The sequence below is a fragment of the Mustela nigripes genome, chromosome 13 (assembly GCF_022355385.1).
Source record: "Mustela nigripes isolate SB6536 chromosome 13, MUSNIG.SB6536, whole genome shotgun sequence".
Classification (NCBI taxonomy): domain Eukaryota; kingdom Metazoa; phylum Chordata; class Mammalia; order Carnivora; family Mustelidae; genus Mustela; species Mustela nigripes.
Genome location: NC_081569.1, coordinates 19,016,330 through 19,039,641, shown reverse-complemented (window position 1 = coordinate 19,039,641; position 23,312 = coordinate 19,016,330).

Here is a 23,312-nt window from a genome sequence, read left to right as displayed (position 1 = left end):
AGCCCTGGGATCGAGCCCCACGTCGGGCTCTCTGCTCAGCAGGGAGCCTGCTTCCTCCTCTCTCTCTGCCTGCCTCTCTGCCTGCTTGTGATCTCTGTCTGTCAAATAAATAAATAAAATCTTTAAAAAAAACAAAACAAAACAAAAAATACATACCTTCTTACTGCCTGAAGTGCACAGTTCAGTAGCTTTCTGACATTGACCTTGTTGTCCAACCATCACCACCAGCCATCCACAGAATTCTTTTCTTCTTGCAAAACTGAAACTCTGTATCTATTAAACAACACCTCCCCCTTCTGTTCCCAGCTCCTGGCAACCACCATTCTACGTTCTGTCTCTATAACTAGGACTACTCTAATTCTAGGTGACTCATAGTGCTGGAATCATGCAGTATTTGTCTTAGGTCATTAATTGCTAGCTTTTTTTCCTTCACAAACATACCCCATTCAGCATAGCTATAGTTTCACCTCATAGGTTTTGTTCTGTCCTATTAATTATCATTCCATTCAAGTTATTTTCCAATTTTCATCATGAGTTCATCTTTGACCTTTGGGATATTTAGAAACATATAACTTAATGTAAAATTGGGGATTTCTAGTTGTTGATTTCTGGCTTCACTTACTGTGGTTAGACAATACACTCAACATGATTTCAATGTTGGGAGATGTGTGAGATTTGCACTGTCCCAGATTATGAACATATTTAGCTACTATTTCATGTACAATTAAAAACAATACACATTCTGCAATCTGGGAGTGTGGAGTTCTGCATGTATCCATAGATCATTTGCTAAATTTGTTGTTTTAATCTTGAATATTATTACTGACTTTTTTTTTTTTTTGTCCACTTGTTTTTTCAGTTACTAAGAGAGGTGTGTTTCTCTCTCAGTATTGTGGGAAACTCATTTGGCTGTATGTTTTCTTTCATTTTTCCTCTGTTAATTTTTGTTCCACAATTTTGAGACTATGTTGGAATTATTATGTCTTCACAGTGGATTGATCTTTCCTCATTATGAAATGTCCTGTAATGTCCCCAATTCATTATCATCATTGTTGTTTTGTACAGTTCCTTGTACAGATCTTCATTTACCCACATTCCTTTTTTTTTAAGATTTTATTTATTTATTTGACAGACAGAGATCACAGATAGGAAGAGGGGCAGGCAAAGGGGGTGGGAGAAAGCAGGCTCCCTGCTGAGCAGAGATGCCAGCTGGGGCTTGATCCCAGGACCCTGAGATCATGACCTGAGATGAAGTCAGAGGCTTAACCCACTGAACCACCCAGCTGCCTCCCACATTCTGTTTCTTCTCATTCTTTCCCTGAATCTCTATTCTTTCTTCTGTGATCATTTTCTTTCTATCCCTTAGTAGTTACTGCAATTCCCAATATAGTTTCTTTAATGCCAGTGCCCTGGTGAAAAACTTAGTTTTCACTTGTCTGAAAATGTCTTCATATCATCTTCACTTTTGAACAGTATTCTTTCTGGATATAGAATTCTACGTTGGCAGAAATTTATTTTCAGTACTTTGAATATATGCTTCTATTGTCCACTAGCTTTCATTGATTCTTTTGAAGAAAATAAGGCTTTTCTCCTTCAGTTGCTTTCAAGATTTTCTTGTTGGTTTTCAAGATTCAAGTAGGTTGTGTCTAGGTGTGGTTTTCTTTTCATTTATATTGCTTGGGCTTTATAGCTCTTCTTAAATATGTGGCTTTCTGTCTTTCATCATTTTTGGACAATTCTCATCCATTATCTCTTTAAATACTATTTCTTGCCTTCATTCGTTTTCTTTCCTCCTCTGGGACTCTAATTATATATATTCTGTTAAATTATTTTCCATATTTTTATAGGAATCCTATTTCTATATTTTAAAATTTTTCTCCTCAGTCTGTATATATTTTTTTCTAACCTACCTTCACTCTCATTTATTTTTAACTATGTCTAATTTTTACACTTAACTCTTGCCTTGAGTTTAGCTACCATATTTTTAAGTTCTAAAATTTTCATGGATTGTTTCCAGGATGCTACTGAAGATATTCACCTTATCACTTAATTTCTAGAACATATTAATCTCAGTTATTTTAGTTTTTCAGAGCCTGACAACAGCAATGTCAGGATCTCCAGTGGATCTGTTTCTATGGTCCACCTTTTTTTCTCTTTGTGTAACCTTGCCCTTTTCATACCTGGTTATTTTTTTATTGAATGTTGGACATTGTGAATGAGAGTTGCAGAGTAAATTTGAGTCTCTGAGTGATATCTTTCTCCAGAGAATATTTACTTGTGCTTCTGGCTGACATCCAGGAGGAGGCAGATTACTTAATCGAATCAGGGTTGAAGGGTTAAATTGGTTTGAAGCTGGGCTTCAAAATTAGTCTCAGGATGAATTGAGGGTAATTAGTTTGCCTTGGACTGAATGGCTTTCTGGAGCAAGAGACTTTCAGTGCTAAAGCTAGGACAGTCCCAGACAAAGCAGAAGGGTTAGTCATTCTAGGTAACTCTTCAGAGCTCCAAAATGAAAGCCTGGGATACCCACCTGGACTCCTCCTTCGTATACCCTCTACTGCATTTTGTCCCCCATCCTACGAGACTGCCAATCACTCTGCTTAATTTCTTAGGTTCTTGGTCACTGTTGATCAGCTTCTCAATCTCTCAGCTGCTTGTGAATTGGCAAATGCATCCAGAGAGAAAGAGGCACTAAATGTCATGTTTATCCTCCTGTGTTTCCTTCTCTCCAGGATCTTGACCCTACAAGTCCTAACTGTCTTGGGATCACTCTAGTGATTTCAAGCAAATGTTTTATATATTCTTGTCTACTTTTCTAGTTATTCTTAATGGAGGGGTTAGTCTGAACCAGCTAGTCCAACACTGTTAGAAGTAGAAATTGGTGTGCATAGTTCTAAGGCTTTTAAAAATACTTCCAAAATGCCTTCCAGAAAGATGGCAAAAATCTTTGCTCATTGTTGCAGACAAGAAAGTCTGTTTCTCCACATCTCATCAGCACTGGGTGTCACCAACTGTACCAATGGCATCTTATCTTCAACTCTTTTAAAATATACTACTTTTAAAATAGGATGGAGTTTTAGATGCTACCTCTCTTTGACCCCTAGAGAGGTGGAGCCTTACTTCTTATGCTTATTGGCCATTACTCAAAAGAATGTTTTTAGTGTAAATGTTCACTTGAGCCATATGTATTAAACATTGCCAAACAGAACTGATGGGTGGAAATTGGAAAGCTGTTGATGAATTTACAGACAGTGATCTCTCTGTCACAAGTTCACTCAGTGACCTGATTCATTAAAATATTTCTAAACCATCAGTGTTCACTCCTTGTTAAGGACCCCAACATCAGTGTCTCAAAGGCCTGATGTGAGCTACTTCATATTTGAGCCTGTTGGGCTCAATGGAATCCTGACCACAAAGACTGAGTCCTGACATGGGGTGGGGGGTGCCAGACTCTGAAGGAATCAAGGACTCTAGTAAATGTACTGGCAAAGGAAGAAGCAGGGTCAACACTTAAAATCCTGTGGGGAAATGACCCAGGCTCAGAGTGGGAAACTTTGTGGTTTCCACCGGTTTTCCACTTCCATGGCCATCATCACAATGGGGAAAGGAGAGCGTTGCTTTTGTGAGATTATTTTGACCAGATTGCATCTCGTGCCAAGCAAAGAGAAAGAAACCTTTCTGTCCTCAATCCCACAGCAATTCTCATTGGGCTTTCTTGTGGGCACAAGGACAGCAGTACTGGGGTCAGATCTGGGCATCCCACAATGGGAGGGTCCAAGAGGGATTTTCCCGGTTAATGACCCCCCAGGTAGCTTCCATATGTTTATCCAGTCAATGTGTAATTGGGAGTTCCTGCTTGGGGACTGGAGTCTCTGTCGACAAGAACTTGAAGGCCAGCTTCCCACTGGTTCTAAATGGGCTTTTATAGCAAAAACTCCAGATACAGGGCTTTTTTCAAAGGCTTTATACAGCAATTAATGGCTGTAAGCAAATACCCAAACCTCAGATCCTGACCGAGTGCCAAATTCTTCACTGTGAGGGGGAAACTCTAACAGCACTGTTTGTTCTCTTAAGTTGCCCTAAACAGGGAATATTTCACAGCTGTAAATAACTGCTTTTGAGGGGGAGGGGAGGACAGGTGAGCCACAGCAAGATATAGTTGTTTTTGTTGTTCTTTTTTTTTTTTTTGGTAAGAAGAGGAACAGTAAACTTACTATGCCTCAAGAAATTTCCAAGGATGTCCCATATATTCCTTGCAGGAAATACGCCGTAATTTTCCTTACTTCCATGCCAATTTTCCTCACTTTTTATTTTAATGATGGAGGCTTGCGGCGAAGCCATGTTAGTGCGCGTCTCTGTAACATTTTTTCCATATTGTTATTTGGAGCCTGGCTTTCCCAGCAGACTTCTTTCCACCCACACACATGGTCGCTTGCAACTGGCTGTCCAGACAGTCTACATGGGCAGGGAGGCCCGTGACACTGGGGCGGGGGTGGGGAGGGCCAGGCCTCTGGCCTCAGTGGCTGAGACATGCAGAGCAGCACAGACTCCCACGGGCCTGAACCCACACGAATGGACATGGGGTGGGATATCAGACCCCCGCTGTCTTCATTATTAAATAAGGCTTCCTTGTTATCTTGCCAGGAAGTGGAGAACGTTCTGTGCCACCCGTTCTCAGCCTGTGTGGTGGCCCCTGAGGCGCCACGGGCAGTGCTGGGGGAGGTAGCAGGGACAGATGGGAAGTAAAGAGTCGGCAGAGAGTGGGCGGTGGGACTCCTGGGTAGTGACACGTTTGTATTAACTGAGGACTTCACTGGAAATCCCTCTGGCTTCAGGCACTGCTGTCAGGACCAGAGCAGTGGACGTGGATAGGAACTTTTGCCAAGGCTTAGTGTTTTGGGGTTCCGGGTCATTGTTAGAATCCTCAGTTCCTGTTGGATACTGAATACTATTGGCTAGACTCCTGGGGGTTCAGGGGGCTGGGGTTGCGGGGAGGTCTACACAGGACCACAGGAAAATAAAAAGGCTACTACTTGCCATGGCTTCTAGACTGTTTCCTTTTTTGAGGTAAATAACCATCCAGCCCCAAGCTCTGGGGAATGTGGAGTCCTGGTGTCGGGTGTGGGCTCCAGGGTTCTCACCTTGGCTACTGGGCCACTGGCCTTCCCGAACTTGGTGTCCTCACCTGCGGCAAGGTGGCTGTGCCCACACTGTGAGGAGTGAGCAAACATCAAGGAAATAGCCCAGCCCCCAATCCATGGCCAACAGATGTCGGCTGTTGCTACTGGTTCACTTCTTCATGCGAGAATCAAGAATACAACCTTGATTGGACACGATTCCTCAGAGGCAGGAGAAGGAAGGAGGAGAGGGGGAGAGAAGGTGGGGAAGTGTGGAGGAGGGACCAACACTGATAGGGCTGGTGGGGCCCCCAGAGGCTGCTCCCTGGGAGCAAGAGGGAGGAATGAGAAGAGCCAGTCCTTCCTGCCCGGTTGGTTCTGGGTCCAGTTCTGAGTCCTCACTCAGGTCTACTCCTTTCCATCCCTTTTCACCAGCTCCTGCCCTTCAAGCCCCAGATGGGTGGGGTTGCCCTTCATGCCCTTTGCAACCTGGACTGGCCTGGCAGATACTTGGCCCTGGACCTTGGCCACGTGCATGGACAGTGACCATGGTCAGGCCCCCCGGCTAGTGTGGCAGAACAGGTGCTCTCCCTGCAAACCTGGGTTGTGGGCAGTGGGGGCTGTGCCCACGTGGGCCTGAACAGAACATAGCCCAGGGGGTTTAGGCCCAGGCCAGTGCCCAGGAGGAGGAGGGTGGGGGAGGGAAGGAGCGGCAGGCCGTAGCGGGGGCCTGAGGTGTGCAAGGAAATTAGCAGTGGAAAGAAGGAGGTCCAGATAACCCCCAAACTTGGCAGCTGGCCTCAGCCTGTCCTGTAAGGGCCCCAGGTGTGCACTGGGCCGTCCGCCCACCCCCTTCCTGCCCATGGAAAGCCTACCCGGAATCTCTGTGTGTGGTCTCCTCACACCCACCCCAGAGGCCCATAACCTGGCCAGCAGAGACACCTCATTCAGCCCAGTGTTGCTGTCTGCAGGATTGAACCTGGCTATTCCATGTCTGTGGCACTGAGCCCTGCCTCTGCCCAGCAGTGGGCACTGAGATGGCAGCGGGGGTGGGGGGGTGGGGGGAGTGGCTGTGGACCCCAGGTCCCTGTCCCTGCCAAGATGACAGCCTAGAAGGGAGATGAATGACAGCAGAGAGGTTCACCAGACAATATCAGATTGTGGGCAGAGCCATGAAAACAAGAAACAGAACAATAAATAGGACAGTGGAGAGGGGGTGACCTTGACCTGAGGTTTGGCCTGGGCTAAGATGGGCACGGTGAGAGGGCAGAGAAGGGGCTCGATAAAGGGATCAAGGTGACAATGGGCAGGACTTGGAGCCTCAGTCCTTTTGCAGGGAAACTGCCTTCTCCACCTGTGCCTGTCTCCTGGTACACACCAGATGCTCCCCTGCAGGGGCTGGCCGGCATCCTGGCCCAGGGTACAATGACCCTGATCAAAGGGGAATAGGAGGCACTCTCAGGAAAGGATGAAGAGAGGATGCTTGAATCCAGGCCAGTCTCAGACTATACTAAGCCCAGTGACCTGATCAATGGGGACCAGAGTGGTGGATATGCATTCTTGAAGTCTTGCACCCTCACTGGGGTCCCCAGTGCCCAATTCTTGGGAGAGAAGAATGCATGAGGCTTCCCCTGCCTCCTCTGAGGCCCCAGATCTGTGCCCTATGAGGCATAGAGACACTAAAATTGAGGAGCTGGACTCAGAAGGAGCTCCAGGGGTGGGGGTGGGGGGGCAGTCATCGCAGGACGAGGACACCACATGCCACAGGTGATCCAGCACCAGCATGGAAAACCCTGTCCCAGTCTTCTTCCTGGGGAGGGACCCAGGAGCATCCCAGTGGTCTTGTCTTGGAGACCCGCAGCCCTGTCCTGTCCTGCTCTCTGCTCCTCAGCCCCCCAAGCATCTGGTGGTCTCTATGTGCCCAGGGAGATGCCTGTTCCATCAAGTTCTTCATCCCCAAAACACAACCTGGATCCTTGGGCTTTCATCCAGTCTGTCCTCAGAGACCCCAGACCACTTTGTTAGGACCATTGATGGACATCTGGGATTGCTCCGGGAGCCCCACTGTAAGAGTCACTGGACTTTTGCAGTGCAAGGTAGGAGTGGGTACAAGGGTCCCTAGAATTCCAGTTGTGAGTGGGCAGCCATTGGTGGGCTGACCCCAGCCAGCAAACACCTCCGGTTATTCCCCTAGCCCTTCTCCCCATCCCCTCGTCCAGCAGGCCAGCCCTATTTTGGCATATTCTGGTTTTCTAGTTTCTGCCCCGGAGCACCACCACCAATGCAGATCCAGGCCTACTTGGATCTGGATCCCCAGCCTCTGAGCTAGCCCTGAGCCCCCACTGAGCTCCAGTTCCCCTGGTCCTCTGCAGGGCTTCTGATGCCCTGGTGCCTCAGCAGCCCTGTGCTCCTGCCCCAGGGTGTTCCTGACGTGGCCCCTGCCTGGATGAGCCGCAAGACAGGCTCAGACAGTCCCCTGCCACGTCCCTGCCCTCTGCCGGGGAGACATGAAGGGCGGCCCTTCTACCATCCTCCCGGTCGGTGCTCTTGTGAACAGCAGGCTGGCTATGACTTGCCTGCAGCCAAAGGGGGGCATTCGGGTTAGCTTTCCCCTTGAGCCCTCGCTGCCTTCCTCCGACCCCTCATCATTCCCTGAGACAAACTTGTGGAGCCTCAGGTAGAAACCAATAGGAGGACGAGCCCCTAGACTCCGGGTTTCATCGGGTGTGTAGATCAAGAACAAAACCCACCCTGACTGGTTCAGGGTTTTCAGACTGTCCTGGTAAATAAATAATGATGGGTAAAGAAGGGGGGGAGAGAAAAGAAAGCTTTAACTCCCCTGTTTCTACTGAAATCTGAATCCTAAGCCAAGCTGTCTTCCTCAGTGAAAACCACTTCGAATGGGGAGCTATTTTGAACCTTAAACACTGAAGAAAGAGGACGCTTTAAGGAGATTTAGGAAATGGGAGGTGGGGGAGGGGAATGGGAAGGTGCACACCACCACCTTGGTGTAGGGGGAGGAAAAGGGTGAGGGTGTCTCTGTCCCCCTTGTTTCGCCAGACACTGCAAGGCAGGCCTGACCTTGACGTTCTTGCTCTGTGGCCAGGGACGTGCGGAGCCCACTGAATGTGTATCAAAGTCGGTTTGTCTCATCGTCTTGCAATATACATGCCGGCCATTCAAAATGTGGGCGCCGATATGCATATTTGAATATTGTTCTTAGGTGCAGCATTTGAAGCACATCTCCCGAATTAGCTTGATTTTTGGAAGGTGTTGGGAGAGGAAGTGGTTAGCCAGGAATACGTCATTGGCCCAGCAGGAGCCCCGCCCACCTCCACACTCGCACATGCGCACCATTCGTTCCCTTGCAAGCTGAGCGCCCACCCGCAAACACAGGTGCGGGAGGCTTTCCTGCTGCGGCTGAGGCTGGTTCATTTCTGCCGGAGCGCATTCTACCCTTGGCAACCCGACTTGCCCCCGTGCCAGAAGGGCAGTAGAGTGCTGGCTGACCTCCCATAACAGTCTTGAAAACAAGTCCTGTTTCCACTTGAGAAATTCATCCATACTATTTCAAGTTTGCTTTTCATAACATGAATGATGCCACCTTATCTACAGAAACACTAGAAAATGAGAAAAGCAATAATTGCAGAGCAGCTCCCATCCCTCTATTCAGATAATCCGCAATGTCCTCCAAGGATACGCACAGACACCCGACCAACCGTTTCTAGTCATGATGGCTCTGGTCTGAATGCTTGTGTCTGCTCGAATTCCTAGGTTGAGACCAAATCCCCAGGGTGATAGGATTGAGAAGCCGGGTCTTTGGGGGGTGATTAAGTCGTAAATGGGAGTTGTGTCCTGACAAAAGAGACTATGGGGACCTCCCTCATCCCTTCCACTGTGTAAGGACACAGTGAGAAGTCACCATCAGTGAAGGGACCAGGATGTCCTCACCAGACACTGAATCTGCTAGCACCTTGACCTTGGAATTCCCAGACTCCAGAAATGTAAGAAATACCTGTTGTTTATCAGCTACCCAGTTTGTGGTATTTGGTTATAGCAGCTTGAACAGACTAGAACAGCCATGTAACAAATTATTTCCCAAATTTAATAGTATAAAACAACCGTTTATGATTCTGTGGGTTGGGAAAGGTATTTGGACCAGGCACAGTGGGGATGGCACATCTTTGCTTGCTGATGTCTAGGGCCTCCTCCTCTGGAAGACTGGAAGCTTGGGGGCTGGAAAGTTGCAGAAGGCTCCTTCATTCCCTCACATGGCCAGAAGTTGCAGTTGGCCTCTTCCAAGTGCCCTGAACTTCCTCTCAACATGATGGCTGTGTTGCAAGGGAATGTATTCTGAGAGATGGAGAGAGCCAGGTGAGAACGGCTTTTCTGACCCAGCCTCAGTAGCTACCTGGCATCACTTCCAGCACATACTAGTAATGGGACCAGTCACAAAGACCTGCCAGGTTCAAGGGCAGAGGACATAGACTCTAACTCCAGATGGGGTTCTGGAAGAGCATGCAGGAATATTGCTATTGCCATTTTGGGAAAATCCAATCTGCCGCATTAACTTTTAAAAATATTCATACTATACATACAATTTTTGCAGAACATTTAGTTTGCTACATTTTTTTTTCATTGAGGTATAACATTTGCACAGTGACGTGCTCTAATCTCAACCATGCAGCTTAATGATTTTGGTAAGTGTAGACACCTATGGACCCAGCACCCAATCAAGATAGAGAACATTCCCAGCAGCCAGAGGCCTCCCAGGGCCCCTTGCTTGTCAATAACCCCCACACCCTCCCAAGAGGTAGGTATCCTTTATTCTGACGTTATCACCAAAGATAAGCTTTTTTAGCTAGTGTTTTCCCCAAATGTATTATTAATGGCTTCCCATGCCAGCATTCACTTTGGAAGGCTACACAGTCACAAATTTATTGACATATATTTTCTTTGGCCAGTAACCTATGGCTGACCATTAGGGTTTCCATGATTTCCACCAAGTAAAATCAAATGATCCTGGGCTAAGAACCTGCTTAATGCACTATTACCCTTGACCCAACTCATGAAAAGCTGAATGCCCTCACCCCAGCCCCAGACCTTTTGGGAGACTTCTCTGGGGTGACCAGAAAACACTGGTTATGAATGGAGAGAAGGCTTTTGGCCACGTGGATCGACCATCTTAGGGTTGGCCCGAATGACCCAGAAGGAGAATTTTTATCTCTGTCACCATTTTAACATCTCTGGAGTAATGGAGCATGAACAGCAGCCCCGAAGGCTGAACATACAGATTTCCACTGTAGCTTGCTGGTCCCCTTTTCATACACGTTCTCCCCTGTGTCTCTGCTCGCTCGGAGTGGATGGCATTTCCCACCTGTGTGCATCGCTTTCCGAATGCTTATGCTGAAATATGCTTTGTAATTAAGTGGCAATGTCTCTTGCCTCATAGACTGTCATTGTCTAAGGGTACTAAGTGTTTCCTGTAAGCTGTCATCTTATTGCCCACAATCACCAAAGATGACAGGGAGGGGAAGAGAGGATGTGAAGAAGACGGAGAAGCAGAGGAGGCTTGGCAAGAGGAAGAGGGGCCATTGTTCTCATTTTGCTGGGAGGGAAGCACAGGTTTGTGGAGTCATCTATCACCGTGTTATATTTACAAATAAAGACATCAGAGGCCACGGGTGCTCAAACACAGGGTGCAGACTCTCTGTCTGCAAGTCGTTTTTTTTTTCCCCCCTAAGGAAAATTAAATTCCAAAAATATTTGCACTGACTTAAAAAAAAAAAGTTACTCTTCACATCTCCCATTTTTAGCTACATTCCTCATTTGTATTCGAATTTGAGCTTCTCTTTAAAAAGTTGAAATAGGAACGGAAGCATTCCACTAATGCTGAAGCCAAAATTAGAGAAAACATCATATAAATGCAAAGAAAACACATGGGAAGACAGGAACAATAGGAAGTAAAGCCCTCTCTCATCTGAGTGTCACTGAAGGCAGCCCCTCGGAAGTCCCCCCACCCCTGCCTAGAGTAGGGCTTGTCTGGTGGGTGGGAATGGAGAGACAGTTGGAGGGGTATGGTGCTGTTTTGGGGACGCAGGTAGGGTCGGCATGAAAGGGGAGCCCTGGGGATGACTCCAGAATGGGATGAGAATGCCCCCCACATCGCACCCCCGCTAGAATGTCCCAGGGGGCAACAAGGGGCCAGGACAAAGCAAGCCTGCAGATTTTCATCCAGACCCCGTCCTTGCAGATTTGCAAGAATGGCAAGCACCTTTTAGAAAGGCAGGGAGCAGATTGATCCCAACTAGCATCCAGAGCAGGGAAGAACAGCAGGAGACAGCACCTCTGGGATCCAGGGACTGGAGCAGCTGGCTTGACAGGTGGGCCTGGGCTCCTGCCTACCATTGAAGATACTGTTCCACTGGGGTGCCTGCTAGAGTCGTGCAAGGCCACAGCGCCACCGTGACAGGACCTACCACCCCTTCTGTCACCTCTGCCATGTTGGGCAGTCACCAGATCCCTGTCTCCCTGCAGGGGCGACCCCGATGTGGGCACTACTTGCCACGTCACCCTCGATTCAGCTCAGCAGAGATTTGCTGTGAGTCCCCAGGCAGTGCCTTGCTATCCAGTTGTAGGCAGGTCGAGGAAGTGTCGGTGGCGGGCAGGCAGCACAGCGGAGAAGACAGGGCTGGACGAGAGCCAAGGGACCCCAGCGCTGGGCCCGAACCCTCCACTCCCAAGGTGGGGCCCATAGGCTCTACCTCTTTTTCTGTCTACCCTGTGGGTGGAGAACAACAGCTCTTTTTGGCCCAGGATCCCACTTCTTCTTGGCTACTGGAGGACATCCTTCCAGGGGGCCTCCCCCTCCAGCCCCAGCAATTTTGAACTCCCTCCTGGATCTCGTTCACCAGCTGGACACCTGTGGTTATTTCTCTTTGCTCATGTCTTAAAGACCAAGGATGAAAAAACAACAACAAAAAGTCCTCCCTGACTCACTTCCCTTCAGTTACTACTATCTTTCTCCCTTTTCTAGAAAATTCTTCAAGGAGTTGTGTACACCTGTCATCTTCAATTCACTCCTCCATTCTCTCTAGAAGGCAGCTGGGCTCTTAGCCCCCTGCGTGCCAGCGGCATTGGGTCAGGGTAAGGGGGAGGTGGGGGGCGGGGCAGGGGGCACTACCATCCATGCTAACCCATGGGCCCACGCCATCCTGCTCTTTCACACAGCGGCTGACCTGTCCCACTGCTGTTCCAAGTCTCCTGCGTCTCCCTGGCTCATGCAGAGACAGAGCCAAAGTCCCTATAATCATGTGAGCCAATGTGACCTGGCTCTGATCCCCTCCGTGAGATCACATCCCCCACTCTGCCTGCCTTGTGCACCCTCCGCCCACCCTTGATGGCCTCCTGGCTGTCCCCTACCTTACCACCTTGCCGTCCCTCTCAGGCTCTCTTCATAATCTTAGAGAGCCCCTACCCAGCACCCACCTGCCCACCAACCCTATTTAAGTTGCAGTTTTCCCAGGAGGCACTTCCTATCCTCTTTTCCTGCTTCATTTCTCCCCAGTCATGTATCTCTCTCTGTATATTTCCCTTAAGTGTCCTGTTTATGCTTGCCTGCCCTGTTCGAGTGTCACAGAATGTCCACTCCATGAAAACAGGGTGTCGTGTCTGTTCTGTCCACCCCTGCGTCCCCGGGGCCCAGATGGGAGCAGACGCAAAGCGGGCTCCCTCTGCCAGTGAGTCAACAGCAGCCCTCCCAGCCTCACCCTGCCCGGGGTAGACCCAGGTCTGGCTCCGGATGATTCCGGAGTGTCTATCCGGCTTGGGAGAGTACACCGCAGCTCACAGTGGAACCCCCCCAAGAGCAGAAGTGCAAAGTCTGCAGGGCGCTCAAGTCACACACAGAACCATTCAGACTGAAGTCCGAGAGGCAGGCTGGCCCCCATCAATGAGGAGAAGATGGACAAAGCGACGGGCAGCTGCACAAGCACTTCCAAAGGGAACAGTTTCAAGGACACTGTGTTCAAAGAGGTGCAAGGGGAAACGGGTGAGACTCTTGAGGTTTTGCAAGGCTGACTCTCTTCACGAGCCTGTTGCAGAAATTAGACAGGAAGTTAAGGATGGTGGGGGGATCCAGGTGCAGACATGCTGGGACTACATCCTCCCACCACAGGCTGTGTGTGCTAGTAAGTCACTTACCCTCTCTGCACCTCAGTGTTCTCATCTGTAAAGTGGGGATAGTAATGGTATTTGTCTCTTTTGATTATTCTTTCCATTAAATGAATAAATATGGGTAGTATACATGCATGTAAATACTTATGCACACATACTGTAGAGGGACTGATCTGTCATCTATCTCCCTACATCCATAGTTTAGAAGAATGCCCGGATGTAGTAAACGCCACTGAAGTATTTGCTATTAATGCTATTCAAGCTTGCAAAACTATGCCCTCAAAATTAACAATAGATTCCCTCATCTTTCATTCTAAAAAGTAGCTCATGGTTGCCTATCAGGTAATTTTTTAAAATATAGGACAAAATCAAGTTTTCACTTACGAGTCTTTAGGAATGTTCACAATTGTTTCCTTTTTTTTTTTTTTAAAGATTTAATTTATTTATTTGACAGAGAGAGATCACAAGTAGGCAGAGAGGCAGGCAGAGAGAGAGAGAGGAGGAAGCAGGCTCCCTGCTGAGCAGAGAGCCCGATGCGGGACTCGATCCCAGGACCCTGAGATCATGACCTGAGCCGAAGGCAGCGGCTTAACCCACTGAGCCACCCAGGCGCCCCAATTGTTTCCTTTTTAAAGAAGGTTCCAGGGCGTATGGATGGCTCAGTTGGTTAAGCGACTGCCTTCAGCTCAACTCATGATCTTGGGGTCCCGGGATCAAGCCCTGAGTCTGGCTCTCTGCTCAGCGGGGAGTTTGGTTCTCCCTTTCCTTCTGCCCCTTCCCCCTGCTCGTGCTTTCTCTCTCTTTCTCTCAAACAAATAAAATCTTTTAAGAAAATAAAATAAAGAAGTTTCCAGTCAAGCCTTTTCTTCACTATCGATTGTGGGATGTGGTCTGCCTTTAACTGGATTTACATTAAGTGACTTTATCCAGATCCTGTCATCCTCTGTCTGGCCAGGTGAGTCAGGAATGGTGGGGGTGGGGAACATGTTCTCAGGAGAGGGGCCGAGCCAGGGGTCGGGGAAGGAGGAGTTGATGGGAGGTCCTCAAAGAAGTGCTGAGTGAGGGCTCAAACGGGGTCCACCTGATGCTTCATTTTATTCATCCAACCACATTTATGTGCCTTTGCCACAGCTTGGAATCCAGCTGGACTCTGGGGAGGGACAGGCATGGAAATAGGCTTCTGGGTCCAGACAAGATGGAGACCAAGCAGGTGCTGCCCTTGCCCCTCTCCCACCACGAACATCAGCCTTGGAGACACCTCAGGAAAAGGAGGGAAGACAAAGCTGAGAAGCCCTGAAGAGACCCGAGACTGATGGGAACTGTTGCGGGGGGGAGGGGATGCTGAGGGGACAGGCATAAACACCAGGGAAGAGGGCAACAGGGGAGGGGGCTGAGGGAGAGCCCAGAAGTTCTAGTTGAGTCCCTGCCCCATTTTGACTTGCGCAGGCGGGGTTGGGGGGATGGAGAAGGTGGGGGTGGTTCCTCTGAGATGGAGACCAGTGAGACCAGCAGCCCAGTCCAGTAGCTTTGTACAAGGGAAGGTCCGGTCAGGACTGGCCCCAGTGTTGCTGGGTGAGGACCTGAAGACAGCCGGGGGCTCTCAGGTGAGCCTTCCTCAGACATTCCTCACCTCCTGCTCTGCTCCCTGGGATCGGAAAAGCCCACCTGCTCCTGGGGCCAATGACATCAAGGAGTTAAAAAAAACTCTGCTGGAGCAACAGCAATTAAGGGTGCTTGGCAGTAAATCTGTGCTCTTGGGGCTCATCCCTCCTCCTTGCCAGCTGCTCCAGGGTTGGCCAGGGGAGACACAAACACCCAGATCAGGGTCTGGGTGGCAACTCCTCCCCATTACCTGTCCCCCAAAGAAGAACAGGAACCCAGAGGCCAAAGGCAAAGTGAAGTCCAAGAGGTATGGTGTCTGTCATATGAAGACTGTGCCCCGACTGCCATCACCCCAGGGAACAGAATTTTCGGGCAGATCCACAATTTTAAATAAGTATAATACATATTCTCAGCCAAGGGAGGGAATTAATAATATAAAGCAGAAATAAGAAGTCATAAAAAGAAGCAGAAAGAAAAATAGAAACATGGAAAAAAGGATAATGATAGACTGGACCCGTACACAGATGTTTTTGGCAGGATGGACTATGGCGGGGAGGGGCCAGCATCCCCTGGCATTTGTCATGGGGGAAGGGGTGAGTCAGCCGTAGAGGCACACCTGGGATTCTAGGCCCCGGGCCCATTAGAAGCAAGAGCCTAGATGTGCGCATAGGATCAGAATTAATCTTAAGGACAAGAGACTCCATGAAAGAAACCAAAGGCCCAGGAGTAACTTGTCTTACGTAAACTAAAAATTCAAAACAAAGTTGTGGGTCAACCGAGGAGCGGATGACCAAAATGTGGACTGGCTCTACAGTGGGATATGCTTCAGCCCGAACAAGGAGGGAAATTCTGACACTTGCTACGACACGGATGAGTTTTGGGAACATTATGCTGAGTGACCTAAGCCAGTCACGAAAGAACACGTGTGTTATCTCATTTACATGAGGTGGACTCATAGAAACAGAAAGTGGGGGTGGGGGTGGTGGCCAAGGGCTGGGGGAAGAGGGAATGGGGAGACAGTGTCTCATGGGGACAGAGGTTCGGCTGGGGAAGATGAGAAAGTTCTGGAGACATATGGTGGTGATAGTGGCACACCAGCAAGAATGTTCTTAAGGCCACTGAACTGTACACTTACAAAATAGTTAAATTGGTAATATTTATGTTAGGTATATTTTACTACAATAAAAAAATCTAATAAAGAGGGTGCCCGGGTGGCTCAATCGGTTAAACGTCTGTCTACCACTCAGGTCATGATCTCAGGGTCCTGGGATCAAGTCCCTGTGCTGGGCTCTCTGCTCAGCAGGGAGTCTGTTTCTCCCTCTGATTCTGCCCCTCCTCCCGTGCTCTTGCTCTCTCTTTCTCTCTGTTCTTTCTCAAATAAATAAATAAAATCTCTTAAAAAATAATCTAGTAAAGATAACCAATAAAAAAAATACTGTGTCATGCACAGACACATGCAAATAAAAGGACATGCCTTGATAATCCCTGGATGTTGAGGGTCTCAAAGGTAAGGAGAGGTGTAGAGGGAACAGGAACCTGCGGCCCAGTCTAGAGTGTGGCATCCACTGGCTCTCCAGGCTGAGGGTAGCCAGCGGATGGGAGGGACAGGATCGTGTCCAGGACAGCCTCAAGAGACCTTGGAGTGGCTTGTGCAGGATGGAAGGGGCTCCCGTGTGTTCCAACACACCCACCAGCCCTTTCAAACTCAGTCCCCACAAACACATTTCCCACTGTTTGGGGTTCCCCCTTCTCCTCTGCAGAGCCTGGTAGTCTGGAGTCGAAACACCAGCTACGGGGGGTGGCCATCCAGCCACACTCCCTCCCATACCTGTCGCCACACCTGTGCCCATTCCTCCCCGATGGCGGCGGGGTAGGGGCGCCTCACAGCTGGGCCAGTGCACAGTAGGTGCTTCTGGTGAGCACGATGAAAGACGAGAATCAAAATGGGGGAGATGTCCATTGACCTAGGCAAATGACAGGAGGTTTTCCAGCGTGGGAGCCCCACCGAATGACTCCTCACAACCCCAGCCAGATAAATCTTGCTCCCAATCTCAGGAGCCTACAAATTTCCACTTTTGCTATTTTTCAACACCTGAACTTGGTTTTTATTTTAAGCCTTGATTCCACCTGGCAATGGGGGCTTTCTCTCAGCCAATGGTGGCCTCGAGTTGGCTGGGGACCGAGTCACCCTGTGTAACCATGTGTATCTTTAGTCACTCAACAAAGCAGGAGGACTATTCGCTCTGGGAGCGGCGCTGCCTGGCCCTCTAGACCCGACTAAGCCTTCAGAAAAGCCCTTTGCATACAGGGGCTAAAACAGAAATTAGCTATAGCTCTTCCAGGCTTGCCATCCCCATTTCAACCGCCTGTGACAGACAAACAGGAGTGTTACCCAACTTGCAGGAACACGCTGTCAAATTCCGATCAATCAGAATTTGTGCCGTGTTTGTCACAAGTGGGTCCATCAGAAGGTCCAGGTGGGCGGGGGTGGGAGGAGGTGACAGGAACATTCTGTCTCCCACAGGCAAAGAGATGAGAAGGTGAGCATTATATCCAGGAGGCCCCTGGTGGTTTCGAGTAAGTAGCTGCCTGGACATGAGGGCTCCTCTTTTGACAGCAATAGAGGGCTGAACCGAGGCCGTGCTGATAGGGGATCCTGGCTGCACAAGAGTTTTGGGTAGTCATTGGGAGATGCATTGATGAAAAGGACACCAAATGGCTGGAAAATCACTTTGGTAAAATGGTCAGGAGCCCATAGGTGCTGGGTGACCAAGCTGCTTGTCCAAGCCCATCTCCAGGACATGTATTGCTGCCAAGCACGCTCCTGCTCCCTGTGGCTAAGGACAATGCTGGGGCAAATGCTGAGTCTGGCTGCCCTTCCAGGGGGTGAGGGAGAGAGGAGCACATTTCTAGCCTTTTAGGTTTCTACAGAAAGAAACAGGGTCTTGCCCCCTCACCACCTGCCAAAAGGGTTGATTCCTCAAAAGTGGGAACGCCATCCTGGTGCTGGACCACCATAAAATAAAAAATCAGCCATGAGAATGATCAAGTGACCACCCGGTGGCTCTAGATGTTTCTAGACTCTGCGGGCCTCTCTTTCACCGAGAGAGTATAATTACTGACTACATTAGTGTCATTTTGTTTTATCCAGTGTTCCAACAGTTTTCTAGTTTTTAGGAGTAGGCTGTGAACCCCGAAAAGCTGCTTCCAATATCTTAGACAGCCTCATGCCACTTTGTTCTCAGAGTATAAAAATATATTTGTGCTGTGAAACCCAGGGCCAGGTATCTACCTAAACCTTGGCTCTAATAAACTAAAAGTTATTTTTACAAGGATTAACGTGCAGGGCCCCAGTTCTCTAGAAGATTTGCCAGAGTGAGACACTGGTCTCTATTTCACTCTTTATAATAAATAAATGGCCAGGTGTGTAAACAACCGTTTGGAGAGTTGTCCATGGGTCAAGGCCAACTGTGGTTTGGGCAGGATGGGCAGTGACACGCCAGGAGGTGCCCAGGGTTGTGGGTTTATGGTTGGGCAACTTCACAGTCCATGCCCTGGATGGTGAAACAGGGAGTGTGCTTCATTCAGTTAGACCTGGTGTCCGCCACGATGCGTTGGAGACCATCATCAGCATTCAAGATGGCGGCATTCCTTGGGGTCCAAGTGGGAGGATGTTGGGAATGACCAAATAGTGGGGAAAATAAACCCAGAGGGAATAAAGTTTGAGGTAAGTGGATTATCCTTCACTCCTGGCCTGATTTATCCAGACCACACAGAGCTAGTCAGGTTCCTGGAGGCCTGGCCCATGAAAAAGACCCCTGCCCTATGCTCCCTGATAATAGGCTGGCTGTCATCTGTGGGAAACAGTCTGACCTGGTGTCCCTGAAGTCTCTAGTGTGAGCTGCGGGGACTTTTAAGCAAGCCACTGATTCTTCCCACAAGTGAGAGCCTCTGTACTTGGGAGCACCTGCCCCGGCTGTCATGTGGTGTCTGAGAGGCGGCCTTCTGGGACAGTGCCTGGGGCCAGAGACGCAACCTAGCCAGGGGCTTCGGGGCTCAGTGGCCCAAGCGAGGGGCTGGCCAGCTAGCCTGGAGCCACCTCCCAGGCCCAGCTGCAGGGCTGGGTTTCCTGCAAACCACGATTCTGGAGCTGGGCAGCCAACCCCATGATGTGTGTTTATGGTTTTCACCGCACCCCAGGGAGGGCCATGGGCCTCCCCGCCCCTGTGGCCTCAAGGTGGAGCGGGCCCAACATCTAGAGTTGCTATGATCTAGAAACCCTGGCAGCTGCTCGTCCCCTGAAGTCTCCTGGCAGTTTTAAGCAATCTGGGATGTTTGTTCATCTCCGCTGTAAACAGTTGTTTTCCCAGAGACTGCCCAGCCTGAGTTAAATATTAACAGAGAACAGCCTCCACCACTCACAGGGCGTCTGCTTTAAATATTTAAGTGACTGCCGCTCTGTCCCCAGTGGTTGTTTGGCTCCAGCGGCTCTGGCCTCCCTCTTTGTTGAGTAGTGTGAGATGTCAACCGCTTCCCTCCACTTTTTCTTTGCTCTGCTTGTGCCCCTGCCCTCCATCTTCTCCCCCATCCCCCATCCATTCCTCTTTTTCATTCTCTTGTGCACAGCTGCCTCTCCCGCTTCCAGGAACATTAAGGGATTCAGTGGGTTCTAGGGCGTTCTTCGGTGAGGTTCTGGGGGCACGCCCCAGGCTCTCCCAAGAGTAGAATAATCTTCAGTCCTGGCATATCTCAGGTGCTGGGCAGATGTGGACAGACGGGGCACACCCCACTGCGCCCTCTTAAATCTGGGTGTGCCTGAGTGTGGTGTGGGCCTCTGTGCTCATGAGCCCCATGGGTTATGGAAATGCCATCATGACACCTACAGTGCCCTTCTAAGCCACTCTCCTTGCTTGCCCTCCTCATTTCATGTGGGGATTTGTGTGCAACATGGCAGTTTTCTTCCAGAGGCTCATAGGGAGCTCAGCAAAGAGGATTAAGAGCTCAGATGGCCAATGAATCCCACAGGGTTGGTGGTGTGATCTTGGCCCCCCAGCTGGAGAACCTTGGAGGCTTCCCCACGAGGAGAATGGGTGAGACGAGTGACCTTGAGTGGGTGGGCATGGAGCCCCTGGGGGCCCTTGGGAGTTGGGACTGTGCTGGGTGTTCCTGTCCCTGTGTGGCATTTGGTCATAACTGCAGACTTTCAAACATTCTCCTTGAAAACACAACTTTACCTCGACTCAGCTTTGAAAACTGTCGATCTAGCCCCCGATTGCCCCTATAAGGGGGAGGCGGTGCAAGGCAATGAGTTTCTTCAGAACCCGCATTCCTCAGTGGAGGGTTGGGATGAAAACAGCACTGTAGCTCTTTGTACAGATGGGCAGGAAAGCCAATGGCTTCCCTTGTCCAGAGGAAGGGGCAGGAACACCGGGGTCTTGAATCAAGCCCCCTGGCTGAGGTCTGCTCTCCCCGCAAAGAGCCTGAGGAAGACCTCAGGTGGAAGACAGAAGAAGGGAAGACAGGGAATTATCTTTCTCCAGCTTCGGCCAGAGATTTCTAACCTCGTTTTGTGAGATCCCCAGACAATTATGCATATCCTAGAGGCTCCTGAGATCTTCTCCAAAGCTTAACTAATTTAAATTCTCTTTAGTTTCTCTCAAGAGCTACAGGTAAACTCTCAGAATAAAATGAACTTCAATTCACTTCAATTTCCAAAAGAGATGTTCTTTTTTTAAACACACCTTTTAAAACAAGTACCTTTTTGTGAACGGGGAGAAGGGGCGCCATGGCTAAGTTGCAGTTCCCCCTTGGGCCAGCTGGGGCACCACCTGCGTCCTGGGGCCACTTCCTGTGGGAGAAGCGTCCTTCTAAGACCACAGGTGTCAAAGGCCGTACAGACCTGCTTGGGAGTCCAGGGCTACCAGCTGTGTGGCATCTCATGGTCCTCATTTCTAAAGGGAGAAAATGGCACTATCTCACAGTGCTCGAAGACATTGCCTTATAGCCTGTCCTGGAAGCACGGGGTCTGGACATGGGAAGTCAGCTGCCTACAGGCTCCAGCGACAGCCCTGCCTGAAAGCAGCCTCGTCTGGGGCAGCAGGGAAGCATCCAGTATGCACAGGGGGCTCAGCAGTTCAGGACAAGCAGTCTTCCATGCAGGCTGGCCTGGATGCAGGGTCATTAGAGGCCAGAAGATTTGAACATATGATTACGCGTGCTGGAAAGCCAATGGATGGGTATGGACTGGACAGAGGAGGAAGAAAAGCAGAGCCTTCAGCCCAGAATGTTGTCAGATAGAGGCTGGGGGTGGGTAGGCCCCATCCCTCCCTGAGCCCCAGAGGGGCACAGACTGTGAGCTGACAGGCTTGGGGGGCGGGGAGAGAAGTGCTGGAAAGGGCAGGACTAATAATGGGAAATCTGTTTATGAAGCTGCTAAGTCAATCAGCTTCCCCGCCCCCTCAAAGCACAGAGCAATCATGACCTCAGGCTAAAAGCAGGCTCTTTTTTAGACAAATTGAACAAACTTCCCAAGAACTAGGTTTCCAGTGTGGGCTGATTAGCTCTAAAGCGGTGCTTCTCAAAATGCATTCCTCCAGCAGCAGCAGCAGCAGCAGCAGCAGCTCCTGGGAAATAATTAGAAATGCAGATTCTCAGGCCCAACCCAGAACTTTTGAATTGGAAACTCTTCACATTGAGGCCCATCCATTCCTATTTTAACAACCCTCCAGGAGACTGTTGAGAGCCACTGATCAGAGTAGAGCTTCTCAACCTTAGCTGTCTATTGGAATCCTGGGAAACTTTAAAAAATGCTGATGCCTGGGCTCTGTCCCTGCCACCCTCCCCCACCAGAGATTCTGATTTAATGGATTCTGCATATGGACTGGGCATTAGGATTTTTAAAAAATTTACCAGGTCCAGCCACGATGGAGAACTGGTCTAGAATAAGGCCTTCCTCATTTAGCACTTACTAGCCATCTAAGCAACTGCTCGTTCCAGAGCAAAGCTTCTAGTCAACAAGCCCTATCTACTTATACAAAGCTCCCAGTCACTTGCCCCATGCAAGGAAGAGTCCTCATGGGGTACAGACCAGCTACAACTATCAGGCACCCAGAACAATCAGCCTGGAGCTTCACTCCCAAATATGAAAGAAAGATCAAGGATCACCAGACACATAAGAAGACAGCAGCGTGAAAGGGAAATATGAACATTAGCAAGCAAAACAACCAACCCCATAGGAAAAATAAATAACTCAGGGATCAGAAGATAATTCCTAAAAATTCTAATATCCTCAGAGAGATATGAGAAGTTATTGAATCTGTAAAACAAAAACTGGACACTGTGAAAAAAATAATAATTACATAATAAAGAAGAAATCTTAGAAATTAAGAGTATGAGTATTTAAATAAAACTTTGAATAAAATTGGGAAGCTTCCCAGATTATAGGACAAAAATAAGAAAGGAACTGAAAACATGAAGGAGAGGAAGAAAAAAAGGAGTAGTAAATCAGTCAAAGATGGCCAGCATTTGACTGTGACAGTTGGAGTTCGGAGCAAGCAGAGGACACTGAGGAAAAAGAAATGATCTGAGATGTAACAGGAGATACTTTCCCAAAGCCAAGGTGTCGAAGTCTTCAGACTGAAAAGACCTATCAAGTGAAATTCTGTATCAATAATAAAATGTCCACATTCAGACACAGTCTCTACTAAGAAATTTGAGAATACTAAGAATAAAAAGATGCTACAAGATCCAGGGAGGAAAAAAATAAAGATAGCCTGTTTGTAAAGAATGAAAAATCAGACCTCCTGAGGGAGAGAGGGTTCTAGAAGACAATGGAGCAAGGTCTTCAAAGGTTTGAGGGAAAGTATTTTGAACATTAAATTCTGTACCCAGCAAAACAATTTTTTTAAAATATTAGGACTAACAAACAAATTGTTCAGGTGACTAAGCAGTCAAAATCTGCAACATTTTCTTATAGAGTTTCTTGAGGAAGTACTCCAACAAAACAAAGATAGAAACAAAGATGGAAGACACAGGATCCAAGAAACAGGAGGTCTACCCCAGATGACAAGGAATAGCCCAGGAAGGGAAGTCCCCAGGTGACAAGGATGCAGCAGGACTTGGAAACATGGGGTCTGGATTTGAACATTATCCCAGGAGGTTCTGACATGGACGTCTCCAGGCAGGAAGAGTCAGTGTAGTAGGAAAGCATGTGGGTCAGTGTCCAGTCAAGAAAATAAAAACTCCTCTAGATATTTCCAACAGAGTAGGGTTTGTAATCAGGGAATTGCTCTAAAAAGTATTGAAAGCAACCTAGGGTTTCCAGTCCAGCACATAAGGAGCTTGGAAGTCCTCACTTCCATCTTCACAGCAAGAAAAAAGCTAAACTGAAAAATCAACAACTCTTCTTAGAGCCATTGG